The sequence below is a fragment of the Cryptomeria japonica genome, chromosome 1 (genome assembly GCF_030272615.1).
Source record: "Cryptomeria japonica chromosome 1, Sugi_1.0, whole genome shotgun sequence".
Classification (NCBI taxonomy): Eukaryota; Viridiplantae; Streptophyta; class Pinopsida; order Cupressales; family Cupressaceae; genus Cryptomeria; species Cryptomeria japonica.
In genome coordinates, this window is record NC_081405.1 from 689,738,282 (window position 1) to 689,755,766 (window position 17,485).

Genomic DNA, 17,485 nt, shown 5'->3' on the forward strand with positions numbered 1-17,485 from the left:
GGTCACTGGTACACAAGTCAGTGGTGGCATGTGTTGTAGACATGCACTGGAGACCGATATGGTATGATGACAGGTAAGTAATATGTTGACACTGAGTAGGCTGCCAACCGGAATGTTACAAGAATCACATCAACACCGGAGGTGAAGAATGTGCAATCTACCGGCAAGAGTTGGATGTTATACAACAGGACTCCCATCGGATGAAGAGAAGATTGACGAAGTATGTGTTGCTTCAATAAGCAAAGACAAGTGACTGGATACATAGACTAGATGACTAATGTAGAAGATGAGGAATCCTCCATAGGAGATGTTCAGGGATGTGCATCGATTCAGCATGTGAAGACATGATGTGCTACTGGGGTAGAGAAGGAAGAGTTAAGATGTTGAGTTTGCCTTCTTGCCAAACCAATTGAGAAGAGAACCAATCAAATGAAAATGAGGTTCTACAATTGCACACATGGAGTTACCAGTATGTAGATGGAAAGTGGTGTTGCCATAGATGCATAATGGATGGAGATAGTTGGCATGAAGATATCATGCACACTATCGGTATGAAGATAGAAACATGCAAATTGCTCAACGAGGAGAATACCGGCATATAGCCAAGTGGACATAGAGACAAAGGTGAATTTCTCTCAGTTTGATGATGATGCACATGATGTGTCATCCAATATTGTTGTTGTAGACCGGCATGATTGATGACCAGGCTGACAAGATCCATCGGTACAAGGAAGGAAAAGGAAAGAAGGTTAACTGGTAGGAAAAGAGGGACTGGTAGTATGAAACATACACCGGTTGTGTGAAATTGGTCGGTGACCATGTTGGTTTGACATAGTGAGATACGGTGGATGTCGACAAATGTGCTAAGAAAAGACATACTAGCAGCGTTACTAGAGAACTGATAGGGTTAGATGTCTAGTAGGTGTGCACCAGTTGAGTGTTTGGTCAGTGAACCTATCTGAACCAAAACAAAGGTCTAAGCTGAGATGGATACCGATAGGGATGCCACATGGAGTTGAAGTGGCATGCTTGTAGAAGTTGGTGAAGTATCGTGACGGTGAGGTTGTTACAGAGTTGGTTGACATTTAATGTTGATTGTAACTGTTATGGGTCGAGTTGTAGAGGGGTTGCGGCTCGAGGTAGGATGTAGCTAATTGGATCCATGGAGTGCACTGATCTATGTAGAATGTATGGATATAGATCGAAGTAGGTGAAGAAAATCATCGAGCCATTTATGGCGATTGACCAAATGGTGAGCTGATAGATTGAATTTAGATTGCTAAATATGGAAGGTGCGTACTGGAAGGCACGATACTAGTAGTGATGTACAGGCAATCGTCTCTGGGACATGATTTGAGGAGATTTTATTGGATATGGTATGGCTCGTTTGTTGAAGAAGAAACCCTAATCGCGCCAATGTTTGAATTTGTGTTTTGGTGGGATAACCTAGATATATGTATGGAGACCAAAGACCAAGAGAGTATGATGTTGCATGCTGAATGTTGAAGTGTGGAGTGTGAAAAAGAAGCAAAGAGCCAACCATTCAAAGACTCCATCAAAGATCATATAAACTGTGTGTTGGAGATGCAACCGGCGAGACGGTATTAACCGGTAAGGTGAAGGCCAAAAGTAAATAATTATTTAAGCATGAATTCTAGCTGAATGGTGAAGAAGAAAAGGAAGTGAACCCATAGTGAAAGAGAGAAGTGGATAAGATAAAGGCAAACTGGCATAGCAGAAATAGAGTAGGAGTAACCAGTAGAGCAGAACTGGTAAGGCAATAGCAGAAGAGTGTAGCAGAGAGAAAAGGATAGTGATCTAGTAGAAAGCTGAAGAGAGACGGGGTGATAGAAAGAGTAGAGAACTAGTGCGGTAGAGAAGGGGTGATACCGGTAGAGAGATTATATGCAGTGGTTGCAAGATTCACTTGTAACATGTTATTACTTTTGTATTTGATAATGATTCTTTGAAGATCATTGGGTTGGTGCTCTCGGTGCAGGGGTTGTAGCTCCTTTGGGTTGGTGCCCATAAACAGCAGGGGTTGTAGCTCCTTTAGGTTGGTGCCCATAAAAAATAGGGGTTTTATCTCCTTTGGGTTGGTGCCCATAAATGGCAGGAGTGGTACTCCTTGGGTTGGTGCCCTAAATGTTGTAACTGAAGTGTTTCACTGTGAGGCTGGATTGGAGCAATAGACTCCAGTAGCATTTCTCACCGAGGTTTTTCCCATCTTGGGTTTTCCTCGTATATACTAGTGTCATGGGATGTGCCCTTGTGTATGCTTGCATTGCATTGTCTTGATTTATCTTACTAGTAAACCCACTAGGTAATAGGTTGATAACTGGTATACACATATAGAATAGTTAAAGGGAAAAAGATTGAGAACCATTGATTCACCCCCCTCTCAGTGGTACATTGTGTCTAACATACTTGTCCATGATGCACAGAAATGGAACTTTATTTCCTCTTGTGTCAAGTGTATCAGATACCAATCATAAGATATGACTGTGAACTCCCCCTGAATCACAACCCTTTGGTCTTGATTTTTTCGTCAGGCCCTAAACCAGTACCCCAAACTGCACATGTACCAGTGGAAGTGAGCATCTATGAGTGATGATGGTCTCTCACTTCCATGACATCCATCACATCTTTGTGACATAATCATACCTGACCACAATGCCAACTCACATTGACTCGCATATACCACTATACCAGTTAATATCCATACCGGTAACACACTTCACATAGCGGTTTACACTACCAATTCACTATCTTCACCGGGACACCTTGTCCATTAGCCTCCATATTCTTGTGTCGCTTGTCTCTTCTCCCGATTACACTTTGAACTGTACATTGACACAAGTATGAGTGTGTAGTCAAGGAGGAAACTACACTTACACCTATCTCACCTTTTTTTTCTTATCGGTAGCATCATGGCTTCTCCTTTGTCCTTATCAAGCATGGGGTGAATGATCTAATCAATATTTAGCTCCCCCTTAGTCCTACATCTCTTTTTAATCTTTAAGAGATGTCACTTGTGCAATGAATGCACAGTGTCATTCCATGGTCATATTTTCATCCTTCTTCCTCCATACCTGCTTGGACTCTTTCCTTTCCTCATTTGCAGCCCTTGGAGTAGTGTTGACCTTCCTCTGCTCATTGGACCTTGCTTTACCAAAGTCTACGGCATGACCGAAAGTATTTTTATAGTAGCATACATCATTCATGCCAATCAAATGATTGGGGGCCCTTCTAACATGTCAGTTTCCTCTTCCTTTTCTAATTATGCCATTGTAGCCAACTACCGGTTTCAACTGACTTCTTGATATTGCATGTATGGTTCTCCTTTGGGCATAGCTATTGTGTTGGTTTCCATGTGCATGAATCATCTTCTTCCTGCACTCATTACTTTTATGGCCAGATCCATTGTAGTTATAACATTGTTACTGCGTCATTTATTCCTCATGATAAGAGTGAGTCATCCTTTAAGATTTTTAGTTGAAGTCCTAATCTTTCTTGTGATACCTCAGTTCAAGTCCTTAGTACATCTATAAATCCTTTTTCAATCATAAAAGTCAAGTTAAGATAATTGGTTGAACTCTGTGAACACGTTGAACCATTTTGAATCGGGTTCAATAGGTTCATTTAGGTTCCATAGGTTCCTGGGTGTTTAGGGAGGTTTTTCATACTAATATTTTCTCTAAGTGTCTTGCAGCGGCTCTCTAAAAGTTTCTAGTTCGGTGATATGTTACTTTATTTCTCTCTGAGTTTTGAACTCATTGAACTAAGTTCAAGAGGTTCAAACATGTTCAACATGTTCAATATAGCACAAGTGGTCAGCAGCTTGATATTATTTGTTTTCTCGGCAAAATTCTCCTTGAGCGCGGCGTACATCTTGAACTACTTGAACGCCCATGAAGTTTGTTCAAGAGATTCATATGTGTTTGAAGTTGGTGGGTCCCGCGGGTTTTAATGATTTGATGGTGCATTCATTGCCAAATATGAGGAGGCTAAACCATGTCTTAAGTGATGTCAATCCTTGGTTTTTCAAAGTAAGTAATCATTTCGGGAACTAGCGGTTACTTCAAAAATGCCGCCATGCATTCAATGCATGCGTGCGATGTCTAATCCACAAACTCAACACACTCGGACTGAAAATTGGAATTATTTCATTCAATGTTTATGTATCATTGCCTTCACTAATAAGGTATGAAGGATTGTTAGTGCTCTGCATTTGTTCCTCGTTGCTGTGTCTTTGTTTTTCCTAGAAAGGAGTCTTGTTTGCTGCTAGCCGTCGTCTGGTTGTTCAACTGTGAAGGTGAGTCTTTTTCTTGTCCTCTCCAGTGGTTTTTTTTTGCTTGCATTTTCTCTCTTACAGAAAGTTTTTCTGTAACCGATTTAGGCTTATTGTTTAAAATTATGAAGTCCACACTACATTTGTTTGGGAACATTTTTAGCCTGGCATCCACTGAACCCATAGTTAGAAATACTGACCTAAAAGGGGAAAACCTTGAGGTGTTGAAAGAGAGGGTGTTCAAGGGAATTGACAAGTCTTTTGGTGTGGAGATTTTGAGTAGCGGTCTCGTAGAAGCCGTAGCTTTTCCCCCAGCCATTCCTTGCCCAGAATTGATTCGGGAATGTATTGCTAGATACGACCCAGTGTCTAAAACCATTAGGAGAGACAATGGTGAAACCCTTCTTGCCATAAATCGTGAAGTAATTTCCTCAGTCTTCAAGATACCTAATTACTAGTTCTCCAACTTTTCCCCTACTCAGTCAATCACCGAGTTCAATGCAGATAGAATCGGACACTGTAACAATGTAGCAAAATTCTGGTTGAAGGTTCCTCAAAGAGGTGGTTCCAGGTTACCCAAGAATCCTAATAAGAATCACATGTTGCCTCACTTTCATGACGTAATGCTTTTGTTGCACCGAGCCAGAGGATCCATTGAATCTTATAGCTTCGACAACTGGATTTATTGCTACATGCAACTAGTTTTAGAAGGGAAGCAATATTTAGATTGGGCTAAATTGATTGTTGATTCAATGAGAGAACAACTGAGTTTGGCTAAATAGTTCAAACAACACTTCTTTATGTCTTCATATCTCTTGTATTGTTTGGCTTGTGTTAAGGAGTTGGTTGGAATAACAAAATAGCTCACTGAGGAGGATGTTCCTGTATATGAGTTCTATCCCATGTTGCAAAAGGATAAAACTTTACAGGATTTTAGAAGGGTGCACAATGCTTTTCTGGGTGATTTGTGTCATGAATTGAAGAATATGAAAGCCAAAAGAATCTCCAAAGATGCACAGACTTTGATAAACAGGTTTGGTAGTTTTTATATCTAGTTTCCACGCTTCTATTACATAAGGGTAGGCGGCTTTGAAGAGGAGCCCTTTAAGCTCCCTCACTTCTGTTTAGATTGCTTTGTTCTAGCGGAGATATGCAGGAAACTAACCTCTGTAATCAAAAAGGCACAACCCAGGGACAAATGGGAAGGTCATTTTCCCATCCAATTGGGTGTGTTGTCCTATAGTTCAATGTCTGACACTTTGAGTATAGGAGCAGACCTCAGGAATTTCAATTTTTCCCTGTATCCTGAAAGGAAAGGTTTTGATAATAAGGGATTTTACCGAAGTCTTGGTCTAATGCCATACCTTCCCATGCCACAGTTAGAGGATTTATGGGAAGATTGTACAGATGAACTTGAAGTATTCAAAAGGGGAAACATGAGATTGGTGTTAGAACAAGTTGTTTCATTGCGGATAAAGTTGGATACTAAGGGGCTCGAAGAGGATTATCTAGAGCTATTCGAACCAGGGTACTTAGCCCATGTAGAAGTTGAAATGCCTCCAATTAACTGGGATGAGGAAGAGAAAGATGATATACAATTAAGGACCAAAGGAGTTTTGGAAAGGACCGCGGCGTGGGTGGCCAATAAGAAAGCAATGAAATCAAGCGTTAAGTCTAATTCTGTGAGAAGTAATAAGGATCCTCTACCTTCACCAAAGCATCTTTCTAACAATGCTTCTATGCCTGTTCATGCAAGTAAGGATAACAAGTCACCTCAGCCTAGACATAGGTCTAATTCAACTTTGGATTTTTGTACTCCTCGGCATACCTGGTCCTGAAGTGCCGCTCAAAGAAAGATGGATCAGGCAAAGGATACAGGGGTGAAAGATACCATTCTCAATGCCCAGATATTTGAAATTGAAGACTTGGACGGCAATGTTGCTAGTGCCCTAGATTCTCATACGGTGACTGTGGCTATGATGCCACCTTCCAAGATGATCGAAGGAACCACTGGTTCCAGAGCAACTCCTAAGTGGTTGACCACCTCGATGAACAAAAAATGGATTTTTCTTCCTATGACTATTCTGATTTAGGAAATGGTCGTTAAATACATAAAGAAGAATCCAAAGTCGAAAAGGTTCAAGACTGTCACTCACCTAGACAATGATGAGGGAACTAGAAAATGGGTTGCTGAAATCGCCTCGTATAAACCCAAGGATGAAAATAAGGAGGCTAGCCCCGATGATTTTGAGATCACAAAGGTGGAATTGGGAAACATGAGTAGAGACACAGACAATCATTTCTTCCAGGTATCGACAAAGAAAATGCTCACTAGGTCAGAGAAGGATGGGTGAGAAAAGAGAGAACTAAAGCTACACATAAATGTTCTAGCCTAGTTCATCAATAGTATTGGTTGCCTTGGGGCACTCCCAATATCTCATGCTACAAAGAACTTCGACCCAAATTCATCGAAAAATAAAAAGCTAATGAGCCAAGTTCAATGGGCCAAGAGTATTGCTGAAGCTGTGGAGAAATGGATTGAGGGAATAATCAAGGATGGTGAGAAGTACATTACCGACTCTCGGAGGCTATGCAATGAAATACAGGGCCTTATTGCCGAAGTTCAAAATCAACTTGTGTCATGGGAGAAGGAGGAGCACAAATGGCAGAATATCTTGCCTTTGTTTGCCAAAATAGAAGAATATGGAGTTACCAAGTTTTTGACAAAACACTCAATCAAGCTGGTGGCGGATGAATATCAGCTTTTTGTGCTGAAGAAAACCATAATGTGGCAAGTGCTTACCTTCAAGTCTGTGATCACCGATGCAAAGACCTCTGTTTACGAACTCCAGGATCTCCAATGTAGCATAGTTAATGATAACAAGGTGGTTAACCCTGACCATGATTGGCAGTTGGGAATTTGTGGGTTGAGCACACAGGATGCAATCAGGTCTTTTCGGATGAACATGGAGAAGATCAAGGCCAAGGGTAATTTCACTCTGGAAGATATAACCAGGGTGGCTAGGATTGAGTCTATGACTTTCATTGGAAATGATCAACTGTCGAAACATTCTGAAAAGATGGTGAAGCACCGGTGGAATAAGGAGGCGGTGAAGGCGACGCTCAACGCAATGAAAGTTTCGAACCAATCCATTGTTCAAGAACTCACAACCGCTCACGACGCCCACGAAAGCAGAGAGGATGATGATGGAAAAGTGGCATAATGCATTGATTTAGGCCCAGTTCCCTTTATTCTTGTAATTTCTCATGGTTATGCAAAGACTTCAGGACATCTGTCCCAAAATACTTCTTGTTGGTTTCATAACTATTTATGGGGAAGGTCGATTTTTCAAGGAGACCTCCCCTATTCTAAAACTATAAATTAAGGAAAGATAGATAGTATAGGGGTTAGATTTTGTGACCAATTTTTGGTTTTTCCCTCTGTTTTATGTATTTTCTATTTTGTAGAAGGAAGAATCAGACTACTAAATCTGGAATGGAAAAGATTTATACATGTATTTTCATGCCTTTGTTGCATAAGAATATATATATAGAATGATCATACTATTCTTGGGAGAAGGAAAATCTGTGTGTTTTGAATCTATGTAGATATATGTCTTTGCATATGTTTATCTAATCAAATAACAGTAAAGATATTTCCATTACAGAAAATTATTATTCTTCTGATATTCCTTCCTTTGAGTGTTTGTTTACTTCTAGAGAAGATTCATGTTTGAGGACATATTTAGTTTCTTAAATCTGTTCATTCTTTATTAAACCTGTGGAAATGGTGTACTGAACTTTGTTTCAGTTGCTGTCATCTCATATATTGAAAAGACAGGAAAATTTGTTTTCTTTTTTTAGGAAACATGTGTGAAATATTGGCCTCTCATCCAAGAATGAAGTAGGCAGCCTTACATGCGTTCGGGTTAAAAGCTGCTATTCAAATTAAATAGTTTAAAGCATTCCTTGAAAAAATGAGATAGGGAGTTGTACCTATGAAAAATTTAGAGGGAAGTGATTTATACAACACTTACCCAATTGTTTAGTGAAACACTTGTCCTTAAAATAAGGCGACAGAGTTCAAAATTGATCATTTTAAAAAAGAGGGACAAATCTGTTCACTAACAAAAATATATAATTTATATTTCTTGAAGCAGCAAATGGACATTGGTTAGCATAATCGAGGGTGAGCTTAGGCACGTTTCTACATTCTGATGTTCTATGCCCAAATGCATTACATCTTTTACAAATTGGGTTGATATTCCTAGGAAAAACACCTTTTCTATTCCTAGACATCATTTTGCATTCCTCTACCCTATGGCCATATCCTTTACAAGCAAAACAGTAACCGAAGAAAGGAGACTTATTACTTACAAATTCATTCTGCCAAATATGAGGTGATCTGACTAGTTTGGATTCTTCACTTCTACTTCTCTAGGGTGTTGGGTCTCTTTGTCTTCCACCGGTGGGGAATCTCTTAGGTTGCCTTCTTGCATTCTTGTTTCCGGTGAACCTATCTTCTCTCAGCTTTCTTTTTCCTTTAGGATCTACATTATTTCTTCTTGTTGTACTAGTCTTCAGTTTTAGCCTCAAGTCCTCATCGGTTGTAGCTAGGTCAATCTTCTTTCTTGGTGCACTTTGGACTGTGAAGGTCTAACCGGTTGTTATCTCCATTAGAGGAGACAAACTGAATATCCTTGTGAGAGACATCCTCGCTTGTGGAGCATTCACCGACACCATATCCTAATCCTCCAATATCCTTGGAGTGTTTTTTTTTACTCAACATTTTGTCCAAGGCCTCAGTTCTTGTTGGCATTATTGGCATTAAGTTGTCATTGATATCAACTGGTTTGGCAAGGTCACCGATAAGTAAGAAGTGGTGACCAGTACAAGAAGAGAAAGACATATGATGACAATACACATGTGAGTGAGTAGACAGAAGGAAGGCTATCGGTACAAATGAATTGTGTCATCTACAAGTAAAGTAGGCTTACCGGTAAGGCACAAACCGAGATGAAGGTTGCTTGTTTATTTGTGATGAAGAGGCAGAATGCTAAAAGAATCACAACAACATCTTGTATGCAGAACAGAGAGGATGGAATGAAGACACACTGAAAGGCAAGATGAATTATCAAGAGGATATTTGTTGGTTAGACCGGTAAGGTGAACTGTGTTGGTAGTCAACCTTGGTCAACAAAGGATATCAAACCGACATAAAAATCCAAGCAGAGGTGGATGTTGACCAATATGATAGTTGGATGTCAGGTGGTAATATTGCACAGGTCAATGAAGTGTGCATCAACATAACAAGTCAGCAAGCAGGTCGACTTTTATGAAGAACCCACAAGTCACGGAGGATGCCAGAGGATTGCGGCTTGAGGAAGGCAAGCTGGCAAGCAACTAAACTGATCTTGCAAGAAGATTTGATCTCCGTACTAGTTTGTTGAAGCAAATAGCAAAGCCATTAATGGCGTATGACAGAGAAAAAAAGAAAAGCATGGTGCAGACCAACAGATTTAGAAAACACACATTGGAATGTGAAGCTTTGCTGGTGTCGATCGATGTCATGAAGATCATATCCCTAGAAAAGCAAATAGAATCAAATCATTTTTGGATCGAGTTGGAGAAGGCAAAATCTAACACGACATTATTTGAATGCGGTTTTTGGCAAGAATCCTAGATTATAAATATGTGAGATCAAGACAGAAATTAGTGTTGCTTGATGTGAAGAAGTAGAGTGAAGAGAGCTGAGCATAGAAAAGGACATCTTCCTTAGAAATTATTCTAAGAAAGTTGCAAAGTGAGTTAGTAAACAAACCGGTGAGAGGGTTTAACCAACAGAGACAGAGTATTGATAAACTATTGTAGGTCTGACAATTGACCTAACAAGTGAGGTGTGATTGGTCAAGAAGGCATCCAAGTGTGACCGAGTGTGGTGTGAGGCTGACAGAGAAGAAGAGAAGACTGTTAACTAGCAAAAATCTATTTGATCAAGAGTTGCAGAACTCATTTGTAACCAGAAGCTATAACTGTATCAAAATTGTATTTCAATATACATCACCAAGTTGGAGCTTGGTGCAGGGGTTGGTGCCCTAAATCAGTAGGGGTTGGTTCTCCTTGGGTTGGTGCCCTAAATATTTGTAGTTCAATATTTCACTTGTGAGGCTGGATTGGAGCGATAGTCTTCAACAACATTTCTCACCGAGGTTTTTCCCATATTGGGTTTTCCTCGTACATCTGGTGTTGTGGGTTGCATTTGTGTGTTTGTCCCTTTGGTATCCACATTTATCCTACCATTTTGACTGTTTAGTGCTTAGGATAGTAACTAGCTTTTCAAAGGTTGTTTTAAAAATAAAATAATTTAGGACCCCCCTCTCAGTGGTACATTGTGTTCAACAGTGCTGCCATCATACTGGATCCTTACCTTGAGCTCATTTTGACACTTCTCAAGGTCTTTCCTAATGCTCTCCATTTCTCCTTTTAGGTTTTGACATTCTTTGTCCTTTTTCTCCACTTCTAGTTGTAGTTCCTCACATCTTCTCTCCTTAGCATCAAAGACTAATTTCAATTCACCAGTCAATCCTTTTGCCTATTCTAGTTGAGATGTCAATATGCAGATATTATTATTTGATTCTTCAAGGCATGTTCTGAACCGGCTACATTCTTCATGAACTAAATCTTTGTACCTCTTAAACTCATTTCTAACATTTTGCAGCTCTTCTAGTGCATTTACCAGTTCACATTCAAGATCAACTTCAGCTTCATCTTCATTATCACTCCCAAACACATCTTGTCGATAGGAGTGATCTATATGATTACTCTCTGATGTGTGCCTCTCATCTTCTGATTCTTGAGTCATAAAGAGGTGAGTTTCCTCTTCATCATTTATGTTACTGCTAACAGATCTACCTTCATCATCTGCAAACACATGTGCTTCATTTCTTTTCTTTTTTCCACAAACTTGTTCTACAGTGCAAGGTTCATTACCATAAAGCTTCTTCAACCTATCCCACAAACTCTTTGCCAACTTGCATTTGTTCACCTGTGAGGAAACATCATCTGATAACCCATAGAGTATAGCCTTGATTGCTATATCATTACACTACTTTCTTCTTTTTGAATCTGAATCGGTGGGAGAGCTGACTTTACTAGGACAACCATTAACAACCGACATCCACACATCAAACCCTAAGGAGGATAGGTAGACTTCCACCCTACAACTCCAAGTAGAATAATTTGAACCATCAAAAATAGGACTATGGATTGATACAAAACAAAACATTATGTTCAAATACCAGAATCTACCCAAGCTAGAGAAAGCTTATCAACCGGGAACCTAGGCTCTGATACCAATTGTTGAACACAATGTACTACTGAGAGGGGGGTGAATCAGTGGTTTCTGAAACTCTTAAACCTTTACATACTAAGACACAGTATCGGTTAGTAAAACAAACACAAGTAAACCTACCGATGAGATAATGCAAGACCTTACAATGCAATCACACAAAGGTACATCACATGACACCGATATATATGAGGAAAACCCAAGATGGGAAAAACCTCGATGAGAAGTGTTGTTGGAGTCTACTACTCCAATCTAGCCTCACAATGAAAACCTTCAGTTACAACATTTAGGGAACCAACCCAAGGAGTACCACTCCTTTAGGGCACAAACCCAAGGAGCACAAACCCCTGCACCGAGCTCCAACTCAGTGATCTATCATGTACATAATCAATTACAAAAGTAATATTATGATTACAAGTGAATCTTGTAACCACTGCATACACTTTACCCTGTCGGTTTCTCACCTCCTTTGCCTCACCAATTGACTTCTACTCTTCCTTCTATTTCTCTCTCAATCACTCTGCTCACCTTCACTTGTTGCTACTGACACACTAGTTCTACCTCTGCCTTTTGGATGATCAGTCAAAACATACACCTATTGTCAGTTAGTCTGCTCACTGGTTTATCTTTTCTCTGCTCACTACCTGTCGAGTCTTCTCTCCCATATATACATGCATTTGCTTCACTCTCCACTACCTTCCAGTTGGCTTGAACATTGTCGGTTCCTACCTCTGTAACTCACTTTGCAGTATGTTGGTTTGCCTGATCTTGCAAGTTAAGCCACTGTTAAACCCTTTCACTAGTTTAACCTTCCCTGCTAGCTCTTTTCTTCGGATGCTCAATTCCTTGACTCTTCTCAGTCTTATCTACTCTCTTCTCTACTTAGGATCACTTTCCTTCACCAACCAACATCATCGGACCTCAATCTTTTATCTACATAAGTATATGAGCTTTCCCGCCAAAACATGAGTTTGAACTTAGGCATGTTAGGGTTTTCTCACTAACCAAATTGGCATACTAGATCCAATCGAATCTCTTCTCTGATATTGTCGACCTGCAACAAGTCATTGTCGCTGCCAATCTTGTGCCTTCCAATACATATTTTCTATGTCTAGCAAATATGGCAGTTTGATCACTAACCTGCTTCTATCCATCACATTAAATTATCTCATGGTTATCTTTCCTAGGATGATAAGTTGATCAGATATCCTACTTCGATCAACTCCTCAAGGGGCATCCTTTGATTTGCCTTGAGCCGCACTCTTTTGCAATTCCCTGTGATTGTCACAGTTAACATTAAATGTCAAACAAACACCAACAACCTCACCAACACGACACTTCACCGACCTCTACATGCTTGCCACTTCAACTCCACGTGGCATACCTGTCGATATCCATCTCAACTTATACCTTTGTGTTAGTTCAGATAGGATCGCCGACCAAACACTTAATCGGTGCACACCTACCAGACATCTAAACCTATCGGTATGCCTCACCTTACAGGTTGACCTCCTTTCCATCACCATCTTTGTCTTGTCAGTGTATCACATTTACCCGAACATCAACCATGTCGGTCCTCAGCAGCAATCTAGGATGACTCATCATGTGCATCTTCTTTAGATTGAGAGCACTTCACATTTGTCTCTCAGTTCACTTAGTTGCATGTTGGTAACCTTGTTTACCAGTTGGGACACTAGATAACTTCATGTTGTCAGCCTCCAACCATCTCCATCAGTGGCAATAACAATCTCCACCTGAGCCTTGGTATCTCCAAGTGTGTAACTATAAAGATTCATCTTCATCTGACCATTACCCTTCTCAACCAATTTGCCAAGATGGCAAACCCATCATCTCAACACTTCCTTCTTTGTCCTTGCAGCACAACTTGACTTCTCATGTTGATATGGTGTCCATCTCAGATCTTAGTCTCTGGACGCATCCTCATCTTTCACTTTAGTCATTCGGTCTATGCATCTAATAACTTACCTTTGCGTACTCTAACTAACTTCTCCCAGAGATTCATGATGTATGTCATGTATGTTGTGGGATAAGAAAGGTATTACCATTTACCGGGGGGCAAAATAGACAACTGCACTTCAACTACTAAACACCAGTGGAGGAAGATCTATGTCACCTGTCAGTAATGATGTGACTTCACTGATGAGAGGATACATCTCCAACATGACATATGTCCCAGTACCTTTTCTATATGTCATCTTTCCTTACTGAAGAGGCACACTTTCCATCAACCTTCATTTCATGTGGTGGGAGTCTTGCTAGATGACCTCACACTAGCATATTGGTTGCACTGCTAACCCTTCATTAGATCATACTGCAGTGAGCTCTACTGGTCACATGCTTTCTGGTTCTCATCACTCACCAGTCACTTCTCTATCATGCTTGTTCAAGATCATCATGCATACTCACAAACTAGTTTCTTCTTCCCAATACTAATATGTAAACCAGTTACTTCAACATGCTTACCTGGTGGCTTCACTAACCACACTACCGGTTGATAGCACTAAGAACATATCAACTAATCTCCCATATCGGTTGTCTTGTTTTATGCTATATCGATTGACATTAATGACAATACAATTCCAACACAATTCAAACCACCAATACGCACGGCACACGATCTAGAAACATCCACAAGCAACGTGAATCACACCGCAATAATTCACATTACTAGAATCATCATCTTCTCTCTACTGGATCAAAAGAACACTTACAAAACTGACTGTCAAACTGAAAGATTCACTTGCGGACCTCCAAATCATGAACCACTCTCTTTCAATATGACTCTCTCTCTTCCCAGGGTAAGGGAGATTGTTGGTGTTGATAACTTTGATTTGCCCACATGCACATTTCCATAGACAATGGTTGTTACCTCACTTACCTTAAGGTCTATATAGTGATCAGTCTCTCTAAGCGAGTTGGGAGTAGATTGCAAGGGGACTGATTAGTCCCTATCCCTTCCTATCCTTAATAGAATGAGACCTCGCACAACTGAGATTATATACATCACATGAGTATGCCAACACGTCACATGAGTAAGCCAACTCTAATGCAATTTACTCTTTATTGGAACAGTGCCCCCCCCCTAAAATTATGCCCTACTATTCTATGCCTACAATAACAACTATTATGGGGGGCAGGGGGGTCACTTTTATAGTCATATGAGTAAGACAAATGCCTTAAATAGTAGGGCATAGTGATAGGGTTAGGAAGGGGAATTGAGTTGGGTCACTTCATGAACTGACGACACACATCAACATCCAAAACACATTCCACATAACTGCACATAAAGATATTGCAATTTCAGAGCATTACACACGGATTTACCAAGCACTGTCAACACTGAATACTAAAAAACTAACCGCAATACCAGATCTCATAACTTGATCAATTCTTCATATGAACCTCTAAAACTTCTGTTGAATCAGCTAGAGATCAGTATCTCAAAACCCATTAATTTGCATCATCTCATCTAGAACACACTAACCAAACCAATTCATTCAATCTGACTGCAACACCGAAACACAGAGAGGAATATGTTGACATTAATGACAACACATCACTCTATCAACCAATCTCCAACAAGATCCTCTTCCAAAATTGGTGAAACATCAAAGTAACTGGGTATTCTTCCTCCATCTTCAAGCAACATGTACAAATATCATTGAGGATCTCTTTTCAAAAGTGCATCAAGAAATCTATTGAATCTAGCATCAGTCATGTGATCTTGAATTTCCATAGTCATGAAGAACTCATTATCAAATTATTGTGTATTATTGTGATTCTCAAAAGATCGTGGATTTTAAAATTCTTCATCATCATACTCATATGCATCCATGTTTTGAGACATTTGAGCTTCTTCATCTTATTTTGTATATCTTTGGGATCAGGTTTCAACCATGAAAATATTTGAATAAAATGGAATGGAAAGAAATGACAAAGTTTTGATAATAGAAGATAAGATAATAATAGTAATGGAAAAGAATCTAGAGTTGTCTTGTAATATCCTAATATGTTGTTCCAAGTTGATATGATAACTCAAGAAAGGTGTGGCTTCCTAAGAGATGATAAATTCCAATAGGCAAGTTGGCCCTAACTCAAGATACTAAAATGGTTTCCAAGATGATAAATCCGATGCAAGAACTACTTAGTGATGTCTAAGATGTGTTGCAAGATAATGATAAGGACAACAAAAATATTTGACTCTTTGGAAAATGTTTATGATGTGTAAATGAAGGTCTAAAAATGTCTGAAAGTGGATGGAAATCCATGAGAAATTTATGGTGGAATGATAGGGAATCCTATGGAATCAACCTTAGAAGATCTTCGAATCTCAATGAACATAAATGTAGTAAGAAATCCACACGCATGTCAGAATGTCTCAGATACACAATAATAGAGTCCAGAAACATGTTTTCACATTGCAGTGTTGATTTAAACTTGTCCAAATATGCAATTATGTTGCTCAGATAGACGTCAGAATGTTGCACAAAATGTGGAAATAATTCTCAAAAATGCGCTTTCACAGTCTCAAATGTTGATGAAATTTTGTATCTGTATAACTGTCACGAAATTATAAATAGGCAATAAGATATCTCAAATACATGCTAGAAATAAACACATATGTGATGAGAATGATCATATGTGCTCTTAAAAGTGTCACATACACATTTGGTGAAAAATATTATTCTCTCAAATTTTTCTAAATTTTTAAAGTTTTGGTGTGTGACCAAATCTAAATGTTTGATATTTTGTGGCAAGAAGACACAATGTCTATAGGTGTTTTTTTCTAAAATTTGACCGCAATGTGTATTTTTAATGGGCCAAAATCAGCCCAATTTTCATGGGTCTAAACATAATTGAATACACTTCAATTACATCTTATCCCTAAGGTCGAGGTCTTACAGTTATAACTTTTGTCCACAACTTGTAATATTTGTTGACACAAATGTAGGGACACCTAAAATAGGTGTATACACTCTTGTCTTTGCGAGAGAGGACCGATAGGAGTCTTCGAGGCTGGAAGGATGACCTAATCACCCTCTCCTCAAAAAGCTACAAGTAGCTTATGCTAAGATGAGGATTTATTCCTGATCTCAAGGGAGTCATATGGTAAGTATCTTGGGGGGAAAACTAGCTATGCCCTTGCATTGAAATTACCATGATTTTCAGTCAAAAAAAGGGTAGGCCGCTAAGAAGGTTTTTAGTTACAATTCAGGGGACCAACCCCTTGCAAGCATCCAACAAGCAACTTAAGACTTTAATCAACCTACTAAGAGTGTATAATACGTCACATAGATGTGTGGTATGAGGTATCCTTTTAATTGACATTGTATGACAAAGGCTAATGTTGATTAGGCCTTGACTTTCATCTCAACCAATTTATTTAGCGGCCCGAAGGAAAGATCCACTTAGGGTCATCTCCTTGTTTCCAAGATAGGCCCTTCTAAAATGAAAAAGAGATGTTTAATGTGTTGAATATTATAACACACAAGACAACTGAGAGGGGGGTGAATTAATTGTATAAAATCTTAAATCTATTTCTTAACTCAGATCTACAATAACTTAACTTTAACACATAATCCATAGAAAGATATGAGAATGAAAAACTAGAGCACACCATACACAATGAAACACCAAATTTTAGGTGGAAAACCTTGTTAGGGGAAACACCATAGAGAAGATATTCTCTATATATGAACACCCATTAGGGTGACACTGATTAAGGTTACTTTTACAAAGAAAGGTTCACTACCCGAGAGAAAGAAAGAGAGGCTCACTATTGGAGGGCTTACTACCAAAATGAAGAATAATAAAAGAGAAAGAAT